The 23,882-nt window shown below is 43.5% G+C and overlaps 1 long non-coding RNA gene across 1 annotated transcript in view; it reads right to left on the bottom strand.

Moving 5' to 3' along the window:
- Window positions 1–23,882, bottom strand: part of LOC121559392 — a 30,418-nt gene that overhangs the window by 514 nt on the left and 6,022 nt on the right. Inside the window, exon 2 of the long non-coding RNA XR_005998767.1 lies at window positions 283–373. This is a non-coding gene — a long non-coding RNA (uncharacterized LOC121559392). The remainder of the gene's footprint in view (window positions 1–282; window positions 374–23,882) is intronic.

Genomic DNA, 23,882 nt, shown 5'->3' with positions numbered 1-23,882 from the left:
GGCTGCAAAGAAAATTTAGCAGTTTAAAAGCAAAATGTTCTTGCAATACATTTTGCCATGTCTAATGTGTATTCGTGATATTTGAGTGAGTAAAACAATTACAACAATATATATGGGCAAAAAATACTAATGTTAGCTGAGATGGGCTGGTTGATCTGGACATTTCTGACACATTATAAATGACTGTCTAAGGTATGCAATGACTAACATGACGGGGGGCACAGTTTGGGAACCACTGGTTTACACTATGTCTACCAGGTGTAAATGATGGAAGAATCTTACCCCAGCTTTAGGCCCATTTGAGTGTGGTGGACCATTGGAGATGTAAGATGCTTGCTTTAAAAGTGCTGCTTGAATGTCTTCATGTCTGCATCTATAAAGGTCAAGTACAAAATGTAGGAAGTTAACAATCTCTGGCTTAGATTGAATTAAAAGTCGACACAAATGATAAACTAAGCAATACGATGCAACAAACTACTACACATATGAAAGACTGTACCACACAGGCCAGGACAATAGCCTACACATAGACAGGATCCTAAAGGCACATACAGTACCAACCAATTCAACTCACCCCCCCTTTTATTCTAAAGCTCCTGACTTTCCTACCTGAAGATCACTGACATCATGATTCGACCTCATTTTCTTTCTAATTCCCAGTTGTCTTGAAAGCATCATATTCCATGGTCAAGGAAAGATGAACAAGAGGCAATACAAAAATGGACGTTAAAACGGGTGTCCTGACTCTCTGTGGTCATTCAAAATCCCATGCCACTTTTTGTAAGAGTAGGGGTGTTCAGCCCGGTGTCATGGCTAAATTCCCAACCTGGCCACATTCCATCATGGCCACCTAATCATCCCCCTCATTCCTAATTGGCTAATATCACTCCTCACCTCTCCACCTGATAGCTGATGTGTGGTGAGCGTTCTGGCACAAAAATGGTCGCAGTGTATATCACTGAGGTGGATGCTACACATTGATTGTGGATGAGGTGAGTTTCCCCCTACTATGTAAAGCGCTTTGAGTACCTCAGTTGGTAGAAAAGCGCTATATAAATCCAATAAATTATTATTATTTGTATACGATCACGTCTCTCTATTATGCGTGGAAATATTTGGGAACAGATTTCCAAAATTAAAATCACTTGGAGCTGATGATCTGGTGTTTTTACAGTCTTTTATGTCCAACAATGAAAATTCAACAACAAATAAATAATTATAAATATATATATATTATTATTATTTTTATTTATTTTTTCTGAGGGGCCAAATAAAACCACCCGCGGGCCAAATTCGGCCCGTTGGCCGCCAGTTGGGGAACCCTGTGATAAGACGTTCAAGAAATGTGTATGATGACATTGTTTACAGTCACAATCTTATCTTTGCGCAGATCCGATGTCATGTCATTACATGAAAAAATTATCATAAAGCGTTAAACAGATTCATGTCATAGTCTAAGCATTGGTGGTGAGTTATAATCATATTGTCCAGCAGAGGGCGATATCAACTTGTTTATAATTCAGTTGAATGAATTCCTCATCTGTGAATTACATCAAGTCAAGCTCTAAAGTGTCTCACATAAATAGAGAAATATAAACGTTTTTAAAGCTCCACATCACAGACCTATCGGCCGTTTAAATGATCACCTCCACATTTGTACAATACCCCACACCCTCGCTCGCCTCATGATCCCAACCAAAAAACTAAGCGTTCATTTTCTGACACAGTGACCATAAAATTGCAACATGCTCGGGCAAAATGGAGGTAATGTGTGTCTACTGCCAAGTAGAACTTGTGCAATGAAGGCTGGCTCCCTCCAACAACCCTCCAACTACTACAATGGTGCTCTTATCGCTGGGCACACCGAGGACTGCTTGGGCCTTCTCCAAGAAAAATACTATCACATCAAATCAAATCAAATCAAATGTTATTTTCCACATGCGCCGAATACAACAGGTGTAGACATTACAGTGAAATGCTTACTTACAAGCCCTTAACCAACAATGCAGTTTAAAGAAAAATAAGTGTTAAGTAAAAAAAGAAAAAAAGAAAACAAATAAAGTGTTAAGTAAAAAAAAAAAAAAAAAGCTAATAACTAAAGGGCAGCAGTAAAATAAAATAACAGTAGGGAGGGGGGTACCGGTACAGAGTCAATGTGCGGGGGCACCGGCTAGTCAAGGTAATTGAGGCAATATGTACATGTGGGTAGAGTTAAAGTGACTATGCATAAATAATAAACAGAGTAGCAGCAGCGTAAAAGAGGGGGATGGGGTAGGGGTGGGGGGACAGTGCAAATAGTCTGGGTAGCCATGATTAGCTGTTCAGGAGTCTTATGGCTTGGGGGTAGAAGCTGTTGAGAAGCCTTTTGGACCTAGACTTGGCGCTCCGGTACCGCTTGCCGTGCGGTAGCAGAGAGAACAGTCTATGACTAGGTTGGCTGGAGTCTTTGACAATTTGTAGGGCCTTCCTCTGACACCGCCTGGTATAGAGGTCCTGGATGGCAGGAAGCTTGGCCCCAGTGATGTACTGGGCCGTACACACTACCCTCTGTAGTGCCTAGTGGTCGGAGGCCGAGCAGTTGCCATACCAGGCGGTGATGCAACCAGTCAGGATGCTCTCGATGGTGCAGCTGTAGAACTTTTTGAGGATCTGAGGACCCATGCCAAATCTTTTCAGTCTCCTGAGGGGGAATAGGCTTTGTCGTGCCCTCTTCACGACTGTCTTGGTGTGTTTGGACCATGATAGTTTGTTGGTGATGTGGACACCAAGGAACTTGAAGCTCTCAACCTGTTCCACTACAGCCCCGTCGATGAGAATGGGGACGTGCTCACTCCTCGTTTTTTCCCTATACATCACATCACACATTTTTTAGATATCTGAAAGTCTTTATTTCATCCCTCAAAATGTAAATAGCCTAAACATGATTTTTCACTTACTTAGCTGTAGTCAATTCATCCAGACAGTTTTTCATTCATTCTGACAGTCTAAAACATGCTACTGTAATTCAACTGCCATTACATACAGTGGGGAGAACAAGTATTTGATACACTGCCGATTTTGCAGGTTTTCCTACTTAAAAGCATGTAGAGGTCTGTAATTTTTATCATAGGTACACTTCAACTGTGAGAGACAGAATCTAAAACAAAAATCCAGAAAATCACATTGTATGATTTTTAAGTAATTCATTTGCATTTTATTGCATGACATAAGTATTTGATCACCTACCAACCAGTAAGAATTCCGGCTCTCACAGACCTGTTAGTTTTTCTTTAAGAAGCCCTCCTGTTCTCCACTCATTACCTGTATTAACTGCACCTGTTTGAACTCGTTACCTGTATAAAAGACACCTGTCCACACACTCAATCAAACAGACTCCAACCTCTCCACAATGGCCAAGACCAGAGAGCTGTGTAAGGACATCAGGGATAAAATTGTAGACCTGCACAAGGCTGGGATGGGCTACAGGACAATAGGCAAGCAGCTTGGTGAGAAGGCAACAACTGTTGGCGCAATTATTAGAAAATGGAAGAAGTTCAAGATGACGGTCAATCACCCTCGGTCTGGGGGCTCCATGCAAGATCTCACCTCGTGGGGCATCAATGATCATGAGGAAGGTGAGGGATCAGCCCAGAACTACACGGCAGGACCTGGTCAATGACCTGAAGAGAGCTGGGACCACAGTCTCAAAGAAAACCATTAGTAACACACTACACCGTCATGGATTAAAATCCTGCAGCGCACACAAGGTCCCCCTGCTCAAGCCAGCGCATGTCCAGGCCTGTCTGAAGTTTGCCAATGACCATCTGGATGATCCAGAGGAGGAATGAGAGAAGGTCATGTGGTCTGATGAGACAAAAATAGAGCTTTTTGGTCTAAACTCCACTCGCCGTGTTTGGAGGAAGAAGAAGGATGAGTACAACCCCAAGAACACCATCCCAACCGTGAAGCATGGAGGTGGAAACATCATTCTTTGGGGATGCTTTTCTGCAAAGGGGACAGGACGACTGCATCATATTGAGGGGAGGATGGATGGGGCCATGTATCGCGAGATCTTGGCCAACAACCTCCTTTCCTCAGTAAGAGCATTGAAGATGGGTCGTGGCTGGGTCTTCCAGCATGACAACGACCTGAAACACACAGCCAGGGCAACTAAGGCGTGGCTCCGTAAGAAGCATCTCAAGGTCCTGGAGTGGCCTAGCCAGTCTCCAGACCTGAGCCCAATAGAAAATCTTTGGAGGGAGCTGAAAGTCCATATTGCCCAGCGACAGCCCCGAAACCTGAAGGATCTGGAGAAGGTCTGTATGGAGGAGTGGGCCAAAATCCCTGCTGCAGTGTGTGCAAACCTGGTCAAGACCTACAGGAAACGTATGATCTCTGTAATTGCAAACAAAGGTTTCTGTACCAAATATAAAGTTCTGCTTTTCTGATGTATCAAATACTTATGTCATGCAATAAAATGCAAATTAATTACTTAAAAATCATAAAATGTGATTTTCTGGATTTTTGTTTTAGATTCCGTCTCTCACAGTTGAAGTGTACCTCTGATAAAAAATTACAGACCTCTACATGCTTTGTAAGTAGGAAAACCTGCAAAATCGGCAGTGTATCAAATACTTGTTCTCCCCACTGTACAGTAGTTATGCTTATCTGAAGCCTATGCTACATTGACATTTTGAAGTCACTCAAATCAAATCAAATTGTATTTGTCACATGCGCAACAGGTGTAGACCTTACAGTGTAATGCTTACTTACAAGCCCTTAACCAACAATGCAGTTTTAAGAAAAAATAAGTGCGGTAGCAGAGAGAACAGTCTATGAATAGGGTGGCTGGAGTGTTTTGCAATTTTTAGGGCCTTCCTCTGACACCGCCTGGTATGGAGGTCCTGGATGGCAGGAAGCTTGGCCCCAGTGATGTACTGGGCCGTACACACTACCCTCTGTAGTGCCTTGCAGTCGGAGGCCGAGCAGTTGCCATACCAGGCGATGATTCAACGAGTCAGGATGCTCTCGATGCAGCTGTAGAACTTCTTGAGTATCTGAGGACCCATGCCAAATCTTTTCAGTCTCCTGAGGGGGAATAGGCTTTGTCGTGTCCTCTTCACGACTGTCTTGGTGTGTTTGGACCATGTTAGTTTGTTGGTGATGTGGACACCAAGGAACTTGAAGCTCTCAACCTGCTCCACTACAGCCCCGTCGATGAGAATGGGGGTGTGCTCAGTCCTCCTTTTCATGTTGTCCACAATCATCTCTTTTGTCTTGATCACGTTGAGGGAGAGGTTGTTGTCCTGGCGCCAGGTCTCTGACCTCCTCCCTATAGGCTGTCTCATCGTTGTCGGTGATCAGGCCTACCACTGTTGTGTCATCGGCAAACTTATTGATGGTGTTGGAGTAGTGCTTGGCCATGCAGTTTAGTCCCAGGGTCCTTAGCTTAGTGATGAGCTTTGAGGGCACTATGGTGATGAACGCTGAGCTGTAGTCAATGAATAGCATTCTCACGTAGGTGTTCCTTTTGTCCAGGTAGGAAAGGGCAGTGTGGAGTGCAATAGAGATTGCATCATCTGTGGATCTGTTGGGGCGGTGTGCAAATTGGAGTGGGTCTAAGGTTTCTGGGATAATGGTGTTGATGTGAGCCATGACCAGCCTTTCAAAGCACTTCATGGCTACAGACATGAGTGCTACGGTGGTCTGCTTGAAACATGTTGGCATTACAAACTCAGTCTGTAAATCCGCTAATTGCGCATTTCTGGTATTCTGTCTCTTCTTATTTATATATATATATATATATATTTTTTTTTTTATTTTTTTTTGGGGGTAGATCAGCTTTAATATTGCAAATATATATATATATATATATATATATATATATATATATATATATATATATATATATATATATATATATACATATAGATACATAAACATACATACATATACACATACATACATATAAATACATATACATATATATATATACACATATCCTTTTTCAAATATATTTTCCTTTATTACTTTCCAACCCCACCACCTCTCCCCTAATTGGAGTAAACTAGTGAACAACAACACCTAGGCCTCTACTTCCAGCTTGTACATAATATATACATGTTATGGAGCGGTATGCAAATTGACACAGTCAATTTTACAATAATTATATTTTGTTTGTTTTTACTCCTCAACTTCCTCTACCCTCAACCTCTCCGATCATTTTCATGATATCCATCCGGTTTGCTTCTACAGTGGGGAAAAAATGTATTTAGTCAGCCACCAATTGTGCATGTTCTCCCACTTAAAAAGATGAGAGAGGCCTGTAATTTTCATCATAGGTACACGTCAACTATGACAGACAAAATGAGAAAATAAAATCCAGAAAATCACATTGTAGGATTTTTAATGAATTTATTTGCAAATTATGGTGGAAAATAAGTATTTGGTCACCTACAAACAAGCAAGATTTCTGGCTCTCACAGACCTGTAACTTCTTCTTTAAGGGGCTTCTCTGTCCTCCACTCGTTACCTGTATTAATGGCACCTGTTTGAACTTGTTATCAGTATAAAAGACACCTGTCCACAACCTCAAACAGTCACACTCCAAACTCCACTATGGCCAAGACCAAAGAGCTGTCAAAGGACACCAGAAACAAAATTGTAGACCTGCACCAGGCTGGGAAGACTGAATCTGCAATAGGTAAGCAGCTTGGTTTGAAGAAATCAACTGTGGGAGCAATTATTAGGAAATGGAAGACATACAAGACCACTGATAATCTCCCTCGATCTGGGGCTCCACGCAAGATCTCACCCCGTGGGGTCAAAATGATCACAAGAACGGTGAGCAAAAATCCCAGAACCACATGGGGGGACCTAGTGAATGACCTGCAGAGAGCTGGGACCAAAGTATCAAAGCCTACCATCAGTAACACACTACGCCGCCAGGGACTCAAATCCTGCAGTGCCAGACGTGTCCCCCTGCTTAAGCCAGTACATGTTCAGGCCCATCTGAAGTTTGCTAGAGTGCATTTGGATGATCCAGAAGAGGATTGGGAGAATGTCATATGGTCAGATGAAACCAAAATAGAACATTTTGGTAAAAACTAAACTCGTCGTGTTTGGAGGACAAAGAATGCTGAGTTGCATCCAAAGAACACCATACCTACTGTGAAGCATGGGGGTGGAAACATCATGCTTTGGGGCTGTTTTTCTGCAAAGGGACCAGGACGACTGATCCGTGTAAAGGAAAGAAGGAATGGGGCCATGTATCGTGAGATTTTGAGTGAAAACCTCCTTCCATCAGAAAGGGCATTGAAGATGAAACGTGGCTGGGTCTTTCAGCATGACAATGATCCCAAACACACCACCCGGGAAACGAAGGAGTGGCTTTGTAAGAAGCATTTCAAGGTCCTGGAGTGGCCTAGCCAGTCTCCAGATCTCAACCTCATAGTAAATCTTTGGAGGGAGTTGAAAGTCCGTGTTGCCCAGCGACAGCCCCAAAACATCACTGCTCTAGAGGAGATCTGCATTGAGGAATGGGCCAAAATACTAGCAACAGTGTGTGAAAACCTTGTGAAGACTTACAGAAAACGTTTGACCTGTGTCATTGCCAACAAAGGGTATATAACAAAGTATTGAGAAACTTTTGTTATTGACCAAATACTTATTTTCCACCATAATTTGCAAATAAATTCATTCAAAATCCTAGAATGTGATTTTCTGGATTTTTTTTCCTCATTTTGTCTGTCATAGTTGACGTGTACCTATGATGAAAATTACAGGCCTCTCTCATCTTTTTAAGTGGGAGAACTTGCACAATTGGTGGCTGACTAAATACTTTTTTTCCCCACTGTATATGCCATATCTTTCAAACTGTGCTCTATCACAAAAGTTCTCAACCTATAACCTATATACTTATTATGGACACAGTATGTTTTACATTAGCTATTTTGTTGTTATTAGTTGTTATTAGTTGTTATTAGTCCCAACCTTCAGCTCCATTCAACCCCTTCCATATATCTCATAACACCATCCATATTGGATTTCTATTTGCCGTATATTTTTCAACCTCATGAGGACCTTGACAGGAATGGAAGACCCAAAGTTACCTCTGCTGCAGAGGATAAGTTCATTAGAGTTACCAGCCTCAGAAATTGCAGCCCAAATAAATGCTTCACAGAGTTCAAAGGAGACTGCGTGAATCAGGCCTTCATGGTCGAATTGCTGCAAAGAAACCACTACTAAAGGACACCAATAAGAAGAAGAGACTTGCTTGGGCCAAGAAACACGAGCAATGGACATTAGACTGGTGGAAATGTGTCCTTTGGTCTGGAGTCCAAATTGGAGATTTTTGGTACCAACCGCCGTATCTTTGTGAGACGCGGTGTGGGTGAATGGATGATCTCTGCATGTGTATTTCCCACCATGAAGCATGGAGGAGGAGGTGTTATGGTGTGGGGGTGCTTTGCTGGTGACACTGTCTGTGATTTATTTAGAATTCAAGGCACACTTAACCAGCATGGCTACCACAGCATTCTGCAGTGATACGCCATCCCATCTGGTTTGGGCTTAGTGGGACTATAATATGTTTTTCGACAGGACAATGACCCAACACACCTCCAGGCTGTGTATGGGCTATTTGACCAAGAAGGAGAGTGATGGAGTGCTGCATCAGATGACCTGGCCTCCACAATCCCCCGACCTCAACCAAATTGAGATGGTTTGGGATGAGTCGGACCGCAGAGTGAAGGAAAAGCAGCCAACAAGTGTTCAGCATATGTGGGAACTCCTTCAAGACTGTTGGAAAAGCATTCCAAGTGTAGCTGGTTGAGAGAATGCCAAGAGTGTGCAAAGCTGTCATCAAGGCAAATGGTGGCTATTTGAAGAATCTCAAATATAAAATATTTTTTGATTGGTGTAACACTTTTTTGGTTACTACATGATTCCGTATGTGTTATTTCATAGTTTTGATATATTCACTATTATTCTACAATGTAGAAAATAGTAAAAAATAAATAAAAACCCTTGAATGAGAAGGTGTTCTAAAACTTTTGACCGGTGGTGTAAATTGTTAGGATCATAAGAAAAGAAATGAAATATGAAAAGTAAACTTTAAATTAGATCTGTAAATGTTACGACTATGAATGAACATTTACACATTCAATTATTACTTTACGTCTCCCTTTACTCAGTTACAGATCTTTTTTATACGTACAACATTTTGTCAGTAATGTGGCATCTGCAAAGGACAAGAACCGAACGCAGCCAGTCATAGTTAGCTAGTCAATCAAGCAACTCTAGCCCAGACGATAGAGTTGCTTTGCAGTTTCGTTTCCCAAATAAAAGCTTGTTTTAGAACTACATTCAATACCGACGTTATACCAGTAGGTGGCGTAATGTAGGCATGGGCCTTCATCAAATGACTTGTGTGAGAATGATAGACACAGAAGAGCCTTGTCTAGCATAACCGCCTGAGCTGCAAAATAGAAAGTAAATTTGATTTAGGCCTCTTCCGTTATCTAAGTATGCCATGCTGTTGTGTGTTATTTAATGGCCATATAATTGCATAATTATTTTTTATATTTGTGTATGGCTACTGTGGTGATCATGTAACCTAATGAATCACACTTTTTTCCAGTATTTGGGAGCATGGACTGAAATGAGACAAGACAAAATATTGATTAAGTCTTAGCTATAACCTGTTCTGCGCGAAATAGCCAAGGGGTCCCAAAAGGTCAAGACTATATATAGCCTATTGTTATTGCCAGATCTGTTTTCCCTATCAGCCACTGCATGTGCTTCTTCAACTATTTTGTTTAAAATTTATTTAGAGGCTATATTTAGAGGCCTGTGAGCTAGGGTCTCTTTTTAAGGGGAGCCCTGTAATAAAAAGTTATAAAACACAAATAGAGTTCTATAATTCGCAAGACACCAGTAATCCGCAAGACACCAGTACTCAAAATGATAGCCTAAATTGCAATGCCTACAAATTGAAGGCCTCTTTTTTATTTGGATAGGCCTAAATTAAACATTGAATTATTAAAGTGATAGGCTAAAGAACTTTGGAGAATTTAGACCATTTTGAATACACACTTGGATTTCAATACACAAATGGATAAGACTGTTCTATTCTCTTTGATTTAGTTCCTATTGCAACTCAGACAAATGACTGAATGGATGACATACTGACTGACTGAACTAAATGAAGGATGAATTAAATGTTCAAATATGTTGGAATGACGAGTTGCACGCATCATTACATTTACATTTACGTCATTTAGCATTTTCATGCATCATCATGCACGCATCATGCATGCTCTGCACTTTATTTGGCTAGTATGGAAATAGGCCTACATTAGGGTATAATGACTCTATGACTGCATGCCTCCAGAAGGGCATCTTGAGGCTGAGGGGTGCTTTTCCCAAGGTGCATTTTGCTGCATAGAGATCACAAGCTCTTCAACTGGGCAGCAGTGTCACAATGGAGGTAATAGCCTATATAGAGACTACCTAAGACCACTACAACAGAGTTATTGTAAAGTGTGGGAATAAGCTTATGCCAGACTTAGCCTACGTTTAACCTCTCCCTTGTTCATTTCAAAGTCCATATGTTCATGACCCGATTCATATAAATCATGTCAAATTATTTGAAATTCATATTAACCCCTCCTACAGAATATGCTTTGGCATGATTTTGAGTGATGAAATAAATATCAAAATATTCTATAAATAAATATTTTGAGTGGCAAAGACTACAGTGGTCACATAATTCATAGATTCACCAAACATCTATTATTATATGTTTCATTATTCCTGGTATATACTACTGGTTATGATTGCAGACAGAGCCCAGATAATGGGATGGTGCAATCCTGAATTAGTCAGATTTTGATAAGGTGCATGCATGGGAATGTCCATGTCCACATCTCTGCCCATGCTGTAGAGATACACCTAGCGGACTGAAACTTCACTGTTGTAGCATAATACAGCTAGTGCTATCTAGACTTGCGCTGGCAAACAAATCCATTACATTAGCTACCTAAATGTGAAGTAAACTCAACTGAGGAGTAATAGACAATGGAGACTTTTAACTTGAAAACGTGCAGGATACATCTTTTCGGTTTCCCTGACTTCCGTTTTGTTTTATACTGTGTCATGCTTGTTCAGGTAGCACTCCTCACAGGCAGTTTGGTGTACGTTTTTTTTGTTGGTGAGATGAAACTTCCAAAACTCTGAAAGGTATTATTGTACGTCAGAATTGCAAAACAAGATTTGATCAAGCCTAAAATGTTAGTTGGTAATCGTAATATGGTGTTTGTATGTTCACAGATGAAATGTCACGTTTACGTTCATATTTCACGCATGGCTTTTCTTACGATCCTAACCATTTGCATATGGATTTTCTTACGATCATATTTCTTAATGAAAAAATGTGCATGAAAATGAGTCGTCTCTCGTTGAATGACAACAAAGACTTTATTGAAAAATCCCTACTGTTGACCAATCACAAACGAATGGCTGTAGACTTCGGCTGCGAACTTCGGCTTGTCTCCAGAAAAAAGGGTGTGTGGCCGAACAGCTGTAAAAACCCGCACCGAAGTCCAAAACGAACAAAAACATCACCGAATGTCATCATAATATATCCACAAACTCTTCCGAACTGTTTGTACCAGAGAAAGGTTTGGACACACCTACTCATTCAAGGGTTTTTCTTTATTTGTACTATATTCTACATTGTATAATAATAGTGAAGACATCAAAACTATGAAATAACACATATGGAATCAGGTAGTAACCAAAAAAGTGTTAAACTAATCAAAATATTTGTTATATTTGAGATTATTCAAAGTAGCCACCCTTTGCCTTGATGACAGCTTTGCACACTCACATTTGGACTCATCAGACAGAAGGACAGATTTCCACCGGTCTAATGTCCATTGCTCGTGTTTCTTGGCCCAAGCAAGTCTCTTCTTCAAATTGGTGTCCTCAAATTAGTGGTTTCTTTACAGAAATCCGACCATGAAGGCCTGATTCACGCAGTGTCCTCTGAACAGTTGATGTTGAGATGTGTCAGTTACTTGAACTCTGTGAAACATTTATTTGGGTTGCAATTTCTGAGGCTGATAACTCTAATGAACTTATCCTCTGCAGCAGAGGTAACTCTGGGTCTTTCTTTCCTGTGGTGGTCCTCATGAGAGCCAATTTCATCATAGTGCTTGATGGGTTTTGCAACTGCACTTGAAGAAACTTTCAAAGTTCTTGAAATGTTCCGTATTGACTGACTTAAAGTAATGATGGACTGTCATTTCTCTTTGCTTATTTGAGCTGTTCTTGCCATAATATGGACTTGGTCTTTAACCAAATAGGGCTATCTTCTGTATACCAACCCTACCTTGTCACAACACAACTGATTGGCTCAATCGCATTAAGAAGGAAATAAATTCCACAAATTAACTTTTAACAAGGCACACCTGTTAATTGAAATGCATTCCAGGTGACTACCTCATGAAGCTGGTTGAGAGAATGCCAAGGGTGTGCAAAGCTGTCATCAAGGCAAATGGTGGCTACTTTGAAGAATCTCAAATTTAAAATATACTTTGATTTGTTTAACACTTTTTTGGTTACTACATGATTCCATATGTGTTATTCCATAGTTTTGATGTCTTCACTATTGTAGAAAATGTAGAATATAGTAACAAATAAAGAAAAACCCTGGAATTAATAAGTGTGTCCAAACCTGTGTGTGTGTGTGTGTGTGTGTGTGTGTGTGTGTGTGTGTGTTGTGTGTGCATGCATGTGTGCTGAGACTATGTGGACCTGTAGCTGTGTATGAGCACTGAGTCTGTGTGTGTGTGTGTGTGTGTGTGTGTGTGTGTGTGTGTGTGAGCTGAGTATGTATGCATGGTCTACCCATATATTATCTAGGCCGACTCTCTCTCTCTCTCTCCAAACCATACATTGAGATGATGTTGGTCATGACACATTTACGAGCCAAGAAGGGAGATTACTCATAGAGTCATACCAGGGCTGTTTTTCTCCCACCACAGCACAAAGCATCAGCCTGACAATTGTTAGGCTCCACATTACAGCTCTACACTCAACTAGTTACATTTTAGTCATTTAGCTGATGCTCTTGCGATTTACAAGAGCAATTATGGTTAAGTGCCTTATCTACATAACACGCTGCCTGACCCGAGGTGGAATGTGTGACCTAGTGTGCATCCCAAATGGCACCCTATTCCCTACATAGCACTACTTTTGACCAGAGACTTATTGGGTCTCATCAAAAGTCGTGCACTATATAGGGAATAGGGTGCCGTTTTGGGCTGCAGCCCTAAGCACTTATGACAGAGCTACAATGGTCATAGTCATATGAAGGCAAATTGGGCAGTATTTATGGCATAGATCTCAAAAATAGACGTAGTAGATACAGTGCATTTGGAAAGTATTCAGACTCCTTTACTTTTTCCACGTTTTGTTACGTTACAGCCTTGTTCTAAAATGGATTAAAGAAAAATAAATCCTCATCAATCTACACACATTGCCCCATAATGACAAAGTGAAAACAGGTTTTTAGAAATGTTTGCAAATATATTAAACCTAAAAACATAAATACCTTATTTAGATAAGTATTCAGACCCTTTGCTATGAGACTCGAAATTGAGCTCAGGTGCATCCTGTTTCCATTGATCATCCTTGAGATGTTTCTACAACTTGATTGGAGTCCACCTATGGTAAATTCAATTGATTGAACATGATTTGGAAAGGCATACACCTGTCTATATAAGGTCCCACAGTTGACAGTGCATGCCAGAGCAAAAACCAAGCCATGAGGTCAAAGGAATTGTCCGTAGAGCTCCAAGACAGGATTGTGTTGAAGCACAGATCTGGGTAAGGGCATCAAAAAATGTCTGCAGCATTGAAGGTCCCCAAGAACACAGTGGCCTCCATCATTCTTAAATGGAAGAAGGTTGGAACCACTAAGACTCTTCCTAGAGCTGGCTACCCGGCCAAACTGAGCAATCGGGGGAGAAGGGCCTTGGTCAGGGAGTTGACCAAGAACCCGATGGTCACTCTGACAGAGCTCCGGAGTTCCTCTGTGGAGATTGGAGAAGCTTCCAGAAGGACAACCATCTCTGCAGCACTCCACCAATCAGGCCTTTATGGTAGAGTGGCCAGACGGAAGCCACTTTTCAGTAAAAGGCACGACAGCCCGCTTGGAGTTTGCCAAGAGACACCTAAAGGACTCTGACCATTAGAAACAAGATTCTCTGGTCTGCTGAAACCAAGATTGAACTCTTTGGCCTGAATACCAAGTGTCATGTCTGGAGGAAACCTGGCACCATCCCTACGGTGAAGCATGGTGGTGGCTGCGTCATGCTGTGGGGATGTTTTTCAGCGGCAGGGACTGGGAGACTAGTCAGGATCGAGGGAAAGATGAACGGAGCAAAGTACAGAGAGATCCTTGATGAAAACCTGCTCCAGAGCGCTCAGGACCTCAGACTGGGGCAAAGGTGCACCTTCCAACAGGACAACGACACTAAGCACACAGCCAAGACAACGCAGGAGTGGCTTCGGGACAAGTCTCTGAATGTCCTTGAGTGGCCCAGCCAGAGCCCAGACTTGAACCAGATCGAACATCTCTGGAGAGACCTGAAAATAGCTGTCCAACCTGACAGAGTTTGAGAGGATCTGCAGAGAACGATGGGAGAAACTCCCCAAATACAGGTGTGCCAAGGTTGTAGCATCATACCCAAGAAGACTCGAGGCTGTAATCGCTACCAAAGGTGCTTCAACAATGTACTGAGTAAAGGGTCTGAATACTTATGTAAATGTGATATTTCCGTTTTTTATATTTAATACATTTGCAAAAATTTCTACAAACATGTTTTGGATTTGTCATTATGGGATATTGTGTTTAGATTAATGAGGATTTTATTTTATTTGATCAATTTTAGAATAAGGCTGTAACGTAACAAAACGTGGAAAAAATGAAGGGGTCTGAATACCTTCCGAATGCACTGTACATAGCCTATTCTTAACTACTGGACCATACATACTGATACATTTACCAAGCAGCTGTTTGACTAGTCAACAACAATTTTAACCATGTAATTTGCATTCAATAAGTTCATGCAATGGGCTACATTAAAGGGGCACTCATGCTCAGTGGCAATTTTAGCATGTAAATCTTGGTGGCAAACAACAACAAAAACATGTGGGATGCATGCCAGCAAAGCCACAACACAACACAACACTAAACAATACATTAATTGCACTATAACGGTGACAAACGGTGACAACAAACTGTTAGGGCCTACCTAAAGGTGTCCCAAAAGCAGAGTCCCAACAGCAGTCCCAACACCTTACCACTGCTACACCTGGCTATCAGCGGAGCTTTGTCTGGCAGCGAAACAGTTCATTCAGCCTCATTTAATGCCTTTTAAAATAACATAGCTGATATGGCTGACTTGCTTTAAAAAAGTGTGGTTTCTACTGACAATTGAGATGTACAAACTGCGGCATATAGGGACGACAAGAGGATAAGAGGCAATCCGTAATTTCGATTAAGATATTAATGAGCGAGCTAGGACGGACGTAGTCAATATAACTATTTGTTGAGCACTTTTAAAATGTACAGGGACATAATTCAGAACATGGACCGTTCTTATAGTGTTCTCCATGTACACCAAGTCAGAACCGTAGGATAAATAAAGGGGGCATATAAGGAGACTGTGATTGGTGATTTGAAGGAGTCAGAAGCAGGAGGGTAAATCACAGAATACAGAGATTATTCCAGAATACAGAGTTACGCAGGATAGCGTCAAACAGTCCAGAGCGCAAAACAGGCACACTGGAACAAAAAACAGGCACACAGGGAAAATATACCCCGGCAATACAAAATAAACGTAGCTCAACCGAGCTACTCTCTCCTCACATTAAACAATCAACCACAAGGACAATGGGGCAGAGGGAACACTTATACACATACTAATGAGGGGATATGAACCAGGTGTGTGTAATAAACAAGACAAAACAAATAGAATGATGAGATGTGATGCGGCAGTGGCTAGAAGGCCGGTGACGACGAACACCGAAGCCTGCCCGAACAAGGAGAGGAGGCAGCTTCGGAGGAAGTCGTGACAGAGACAATGAAAGATCTTACAATATTCGATGATTACATTTCTCTAAAACAGGTTATAGGCTACATGTGCACCACCAAGTCAGAACAGTAGGCGAAATTAAGAGGGAAAAATAGACCAAATTATTAGGGTGAGGCACATGGGCTACTAACATCTTACTACACAACATACACTTAGTATTACTTTCTTACCTACAGTATACATATCTCCCTTGCATTTTACATCATTTATGCAGTAGCATACAATACATTTTTGGACTCACCTTGTTGTGCTGTGCTCACTTGAACAGGAAGGTGGCACAGCGGTCCTTCGTGGGTAAATTTTGTAATCAAAGTCTGGCATTCCCTGGATTTATGGTCCTTTCAAGACAACTGGGAACTCGGAAAAAAAACAAGGTCGAATCATGATGACATCAGTGATCTTCAGGTCGTAGCTCTAGAAAGAGGCCCGAGTTCCGGATTTACAATTCCGAGTTGGATGACCGTTCAAAACGTATTTTCCCAGTCGGAGCTCGTTTTTCCAGAGTTCCCAGTTGTCTTGAACTCACTGAAGTCAGATTTTGCAGTTCCGAGTTAACAGTTGTTTTGAGCACGGCACAAATCATGCTTCATTGACAGTATGGCCAATGTTGAATGTTTATCATTTTAAGCTTGGAAAAGAGACCCTGAATCCCAGACGTGGGACCACACAGCCACTCCACTGAATAGCAGGCTAGTGATTGCTTTGCAATGCCTGAAGTTAGCCACTCATTCATTCCAAACCACTCATTGTTGAATTTGCGATTTCCAACTTGTTGTGTAATGTTTATGTCCAATGGCCGATGAGCACCGATACGTTTTATCTATAATTTCTCTTCATATGACAAGGATTAAAAAGGATTTGCCAGTAGATTGTCGACTTGATTCATGACGATGACTGCTAGCTAAGATTTTTTGGAAGTATGATGTTGACATGATCAGTCCAATCAAAGCAACTGTAGATATAACGTGATTTGACGTCAATTTTATCTGTGGCCAATGACCTTGAGCCTTCTTGGATAGCCAATTCTAATGTAACTCTATGGCAGCACCCAAAGGACTTGAATTTTCGAGCTCGACCCTTAGACTTGACGGTGAGTTAGTGTCCCCATGAGTGACAGAACACTGAGCCAATCACAGCGCAACTAGAGAACATTACCAACACCTACGCTCCGTATTTTCCACTGGCTGCCCCACCACCACAGAAAGCACTGAGCTAGGCTGAAATACCTGCATTTTGGAGCTGCCTTACTCAATAAAGCAAAAAAGAGACCATGATTGTATATGGCTTTATTAACTCAATTATATATATTTTTGTTTACATTGTTTACAAACTGATATGTGACACGTATTAATGGCAAAATAAAATGCAAAACAGGAAAAACCCCCAAAAATATATATACATTACCAGTCAAAAGTTTGGACACACCTACTCATTCAAGGGTTTTTCTTTATTTTTACTATTTTCTACATTGTAGAATAATAGTGAAGACATCAAAACCATGAAATAACACATATGGAATCATGTAGTAATAACCAAGAAAGTGTTAAACAAATCAAAATATATTTTATATTTGAGATTCTTCAAATAGCCCTTTGCCTTGATGACAGCTTTGCACACTCTTGGCATTCTCTCAACCAGCTTCACCTGGAATGCTTTCCCAACAGTCTTGAAGGAGTTCCCACATATGTTTAGCATTTCCTTCACTCTGCCATCCGACTCATCCCAAACCATCTCAATTGGGTTGAGGTCGGGGGATTGTGGAGGCCAGGTCATCTGATGCAGCACTCCATCACTCTCCTTCTTGGTCAAATAGCCCTTACACAGCCTGGAGGTGTGTTGGGTCATTGTCCTGTTGAAAAATATAAGATAGTCCCACTAACCCCAAACCAGATGGGATAGTGTATCGCTGCAGAATGCTGTGGTAGCCATGCTGGTTAAGTGTGCCTTGAATTCTAAATAAATCAAAGACAGTGTCACCAGCAAAGCACCCCCACACCATAACACCTCCTCCTCCATGCTTTACGGTGGGAACAACACATGCAGAGATCATCCGTTCACCCACACCGCGTCTCACAGACATGGCAGTTGGAACCAAAAATGTCAAATTTGGACTCCACCGGTCTAATGTCCATTGCTCGTGTTTCTTGGCCCAAGCAGTTCTCTTCTTCTTATTGTTGTCCTTTAGTAGTGGTTTCTTTGCAGCAATTCGACCATGAAGGCCTGATTCACACAGTCCCCTCTGAACAGTTGATGTTGAGATGTGTCTGTTACTTGAACTCTGTGAAGCATTTATTTGGGCTGCAATTTCTGAGGCTGGTAACTCTAATGAACTGATCCTCTGCAGCAGAGTTAACTCTGGGTCTTCCATTTCTGTCGCGGTCCTCATGAGAGCCAGTTTCATTATAGTGCTTGATGGTTTTTGCGATTGCACTTTAAGAAACTTAAAAATTCTTGAAATGTTCCGTATTATCTGACCTTCATGTCTTAAAGTAATGATGGACTGTCGTTTCTCTTTGCTTATTTGAGCTGTTCTTGCCATAATATGGACTTGGTCTTTTACCAAATTGGGCTATCTGCCCCCGAAGACTTTTGGAGGATGGCCTGGTGTCAAGAAGGGCAGTGAGGAAGCCACTTCTCTCCAGGAAAAACATCAGGGACAGACTGATATTCTGCAAAAGGTACAGGGATTGGACTGCTGAGGACTGGGGTAAAGTCATTTTCTCTGATGAGTCCCTTTCCGATTGTTTGGGGCATCCGGAAAAAAGCTTGTCCGGAGAAGACAAGGTGAGCGCTTCCATCAGTCCTGTGTCATGCCAACAGTAAAGCATCCTGAGACCATTCATGTGTGGGGTTGCTTCTCAGCCAAGGGAGTGGACTCACTCACAATTTTGCCTAAGAACACAGCCATGAATAAAGAATGGTACCAACACATCCTCCGAGAGCATCTTCTCCCAACCATCCAAGAACAGTTTGGTGACGAACAATGCTTTTTCCAGCATGATGGAGCACATTGCCATAAGGCAAAAGTGATAACTAAGTGGCTCGGGGAACAAAACATCGACATTTTGGGTCCATGGCCAGGAAACTCCCCAGACCTTAATCCCATTGAGAACTTGTGGTCAATCCTCAAGAGTGGGGTGGACAAACAAAAACCCACAAATTCTGACAAACTCCAAGCATTGATTATGCAAGAATGGGCTGCCATCAGTCAGGATGTGGCCCAGAATTTAATTGACAACATGCCAGGGCGGATTTCAGAGGTCTTGAAAAAGAAGGGTCAACACTGCAAATATTGACTCTTTGCATAAACTTAATGTAATTGTCAATAAAAGCCTTTGATACTTATGGAATGCTTGTAATTATACTTCAGTATACCATAGTAACATCTGACAAAAATATCTAAAAACACTGAAGCAGCAAACTTTGTGAAGACCAATACTTGTGTCATTCTCAAAACTTTTGACCACAACTGTATATATATTGTTTTTGTTGCAAAAAATGTGGCGCTCAAAACTGGTCGGGCTCTGCCCCACCTGCCCTGAATGACGGCTCGCCGCTGCTCATGCTATTGTGTTGTGTCTGCAATGGAATTACAGTATGAGTGAGTGATTAAGTCATAACATTCCTTTGAACTCATATCAGATCCCGGATGTATGATTAACATGTCCTTGTTGGTTCATTGACAGAATTCCATTTTATAGACAGCCTATTGCTGTGCTATAGTCTAAATATTTTGGGAAAGGGACAGACATTTAGTCTGGGATTTGGTCTGATATCAGAATTCAGCAAACATCAATTCTTTCTGCGAGTGACATAACCAATAACCAGTCCTTAATTTGTAAATCAGGAGGTGCCGGAACAAAATGTGTGCGCGAGAGGTGGGTGACCTGAAGAATTCTGAGGTACCGGAACGCATGAGAAAAAAAAGTACCTTTATAATAAAGCATTGCATGCATATCGTCGCATTTGCGTAGTGGCATTGTCAAGGGCGACGTGTATGCGGTGAGCGAAGTCAAGCGCAGGACACAGAGCTACTGGCAGACGTACTTTACTAGTTAGTAAAGAACATACAAAACAAAAAACCCTAACAGGGAGGAAAACAAATACACGCATACGACAAACAGCAATGCAGACCATACGAGACACAAAACAATAACACACAATTACCAAACGAGAGACATGGGTAAATATAGGGACTACAATCAAACATAATAGCATACAGGTGTAACCACTCAAGACAGAACAAGACAAACACCGAAACATCGATCGGCAGCAGCTAGTACTCCGGGGACGACGAACGCCGAAGCCTACCTGAGCAAGGAGGAGGAGCAGCCTCGGCAGAATCCGTGACAGTAACCCCCCTTGACGCGCGGCTCCAGCCGTGCGCCGACCCCGGCCTCGGGGACGGCCAGGAGGACACGGAGCAGGGCGAGTCGGATGACTCCGGTGGAAATCCGTCAACAGGGAGGGATCTAGGATGTCCCTCCTAGGGACCCAGCACCGTTCCTCCGGACCGTACCCCTCCCACTCCACGAGATACTGCAGACCCCCCATCCGACGCCTCGAATCCACAATGGAACGGAGTACGCCGGAGCCCCTTCGATGTCTAGTGGGGGCGGAGGAGCCTCTCGTATCTCATTCTCCTGGAGTGGACCAGCTACCACCGGCCTGAGGAGAGACACATGGAACGAGGGGTTAATGCGGTAATTTATGGGCAGTTGTAACCTATAACATACCACGTTCAATCTCCTCAGGACTTTAAATGGCCCCACAAACCGCCGACCCAGCTTCCGGCAGGGCAGGCGAAGGGGCAGGTTTCGGGTCGAGAGCCAGAACCGATCTCCAGGTGCATAAACCGGACCCTCACTACCGTGGCGATCGGCGCTCGCCTTTTGCCTACTGATAGCCCGCTGCAGATGGACATGCGCAGCGTTCCATGTTTCCTCCGAGCGCCGAAACCACTCATCCACCGCAGGAGCCTCGATCTGGCTCTGATGCCAGGGTGCCAGGACCGGCTGATACCCCAACACACACTGAAAAGGCGAAAGATTAGTGGAGGAGTGGCGAAGTGAGTTTTGGGCTATCTCTGCCCAGGGGATATAACCCGACCACTCCTCCTGCCGGTCCTGGCAATAGGACCTCAGAAACCTACACACATCCTGGTTTACTCTCTCCACCTGCCCATTACTCTCAGGGTGAAAACCCGAGGTAAGGCTAATCGAGACCCCCAAACGTTCCATAAACGCCCTCCAGACTCTAGAGGTGAACTGGGGACCCCGATCAGACACTATATCCTCAGGCACCCCGTAGTGCCGGAAGACGTGAGTAAACAGGGCGTCGGCCGTTTGTAGGGCTGTAGGGAGACCTGGCATCGGAATGAGACGGCAGGCCTTTGAAAACCGATCCACAACGACCAAGATCATGGTATTCCCCTGGGAGGGGGGAAGGTCCATGACAAAATCCACCGATAGGTGAGACCACGGCCGTTGTGGAACGGGTAGGGGTTGTAACTTCCCTCTGGGCAGGTGTCTAGGCGCCTTACACTGAGCGCACACCGAGCAGGAAGAAACGTAAACCCTCACGTCCTTAGCCAAGGTGGGCCACCAGTACTTCCCGCTAAGGCAGTGCATCGTTCGACCAATACCCAGACGACCAGAGGAGGGTGACGTGTGAGCCCAATATATCAGTCGATCCCGGACCTTGAGCGGCACGTACCTCAGCCCCTCTCGACACTCTGGGGGAGTAGGGTCGGTACGTAACGCCTGCTCGATTTCCGCATCGACCTCCCACACCACTGGTGCCACTAGACAAGACTCCGGGAGTATGGGAGTGGGCTCAATGGACCTCTCCTCTGTGTCATATAGCCGGGACAGGGCGTCTGCCTTAGTGTTCTGTGACCCTGGTATATACGTGAGCTTAAATACCAACCGGGCAAGAAACATGGACCACCTAGCCTGACGAGGGTTCAGTCTCCTCGCTGCCCGGATGTACTCCAGGTTACGATGGTCAGTCAGAATGAGGAAAGGGTGTTTAGCCCCCTCAAGCCAATGCCTCCACACCTTCAGGGCTTGAACCACCGCTAGCAGCTCCCTGACCCCCACGTCATAATTGCGTTCCGCCGGACTGAGCTTCTTGTAATAAAAAGCACAGAGGCGGAGTTTTGGATGCGTGCCCGAGCGTTGAGACAGTACAGCACCTATCCCCGCCTCGGACGCATCTACCTCAACTTGGAACGCCAAAGAGGGGTCCGGATGTGCCAGCACCGGAACCGAGGTGAACAGGTCCTTCAGATGTCTAAACGCCCTGTCCGCCTCAGCCAACCACTGCAAACACACCGGGCCCCCCTTTAGCAGGGAGGTGATGGGAGCTGCTACCTGTCCAAAACCCCGGATAAACCTCCGGTAGTAATTGGCAAAACCCAAAAACCGCTGCACCTCCTTAACCGTGGTGGGAGTCTGCCAATTACGCACGGCTGAAACGCGGTCAATCTCCATCTCCACCCCTGACGCGGACAATCGATGTCCCAGGAAGGAGATGGACTCCTGGAAAAACAGGCATTTCTCCGCCTTCACATACAAGTCATGCTCCAACAGTCTACCCAGCACCCGACGCACCAGGAACACATGCTCGGCTCGTGTATCGGAGTATATTAGAATGTCATCAATATACACCACTACACCCTGTCCATGCAAATCCCGGAAAATCTCGTCCACAAATGATTGGAAGACTGAAGGAGCATTCATTAACCCGTATGGCATGACGAGATACTCATAGTGACCCGAGGTGGTACTAAATGCTGTTTTCCATTCATCTCCCTCCCTAATGCGCACCAGGTTGTAAGCGCTCCTGAGATCCAATTTTGTGAAGAATCGCGCCCCGTGTAATGACTCCGTCATACTCGCAATCAAAGGGAGAGGATAGCTGTATTTAATGGTAATCTGGTTAAGACCACGGTAATCAATACACGGGCGCAAACCCCCATCCTTCTTCTTCACAAAAAAGAAACTTGAGGACGCAGGGGAAGTGGACGGCCGTATGCATCCCTGTCCCAGAGATTCGGTGACGTATGTCTCCATAGCCGCCGTCTCCTCCTGAGACAGAGGATACACATGACTACGAGGAAGTGCAGCGCCTGCCTGGATGTCTATCGCACAATCCCCCTGTCTATGAGGTGGTAATTGAGTCGCCTTCTTCTTACAGAAGACGAGTGCCAAATCTGCATACTCAGGAGGAATGTGCATTGCGGGCATTTGGTTCTGACTTTCCACCGTCGTTGCCCCTACGGAAACACCTATACACCGCCCGACACACTGATCAGACCATCCCTTGAGAACCCTCTGTTGCCATGAAATGTTGGGGTCATGAGATATTAACCAGGGAAGCCCCAACACCACGGGAAACGCAGGAGAGTCAATCAAATACAACTGTATAATCTCCTCATGACCCCCCTGCGTCTTCATCTTAAGTGGCGCTGTGACCTCCCTAATCAATCCCGACCCCAAAGGGCGGATGTCTAGGGCATGGATGGGGAAGGGCACATCAACTGGTATAAGGGGAATCCCTAACTTATACGAGAAACAGCGATCGATAAAATTCCCAGCTGCGCCTGAATCGACTAGCGCCTTATGCTGGGAGTGAGAAGAAACCTCGGGAAACACAACTTTAATACACATATGTACAACAGAGAGCTCTGGGTGAGTTGGGTGCTTACTCACCTGGAATGACTCATCAGTGCGT

Source organism: Coregonus clupeaformis, unplaced genomic scaffold (genome assembly GCF_020615455.1).
Source record: "Coregonus clupeaformis isolate EN_2021a unplaced genomic scaffold, ASM2061545v1 scaf0760, whole genome shotgun sequence".
Taxonomy (NCBI): Eukaryota; Metazoa; Chordata; class Actinopteri; order Salmoniformes; family Salmonidae; genus Coregonus; species Coregonus clupeaformis.
This window is presented reverse-complemented; position numbering and strand designations above follow the sequence as displayed.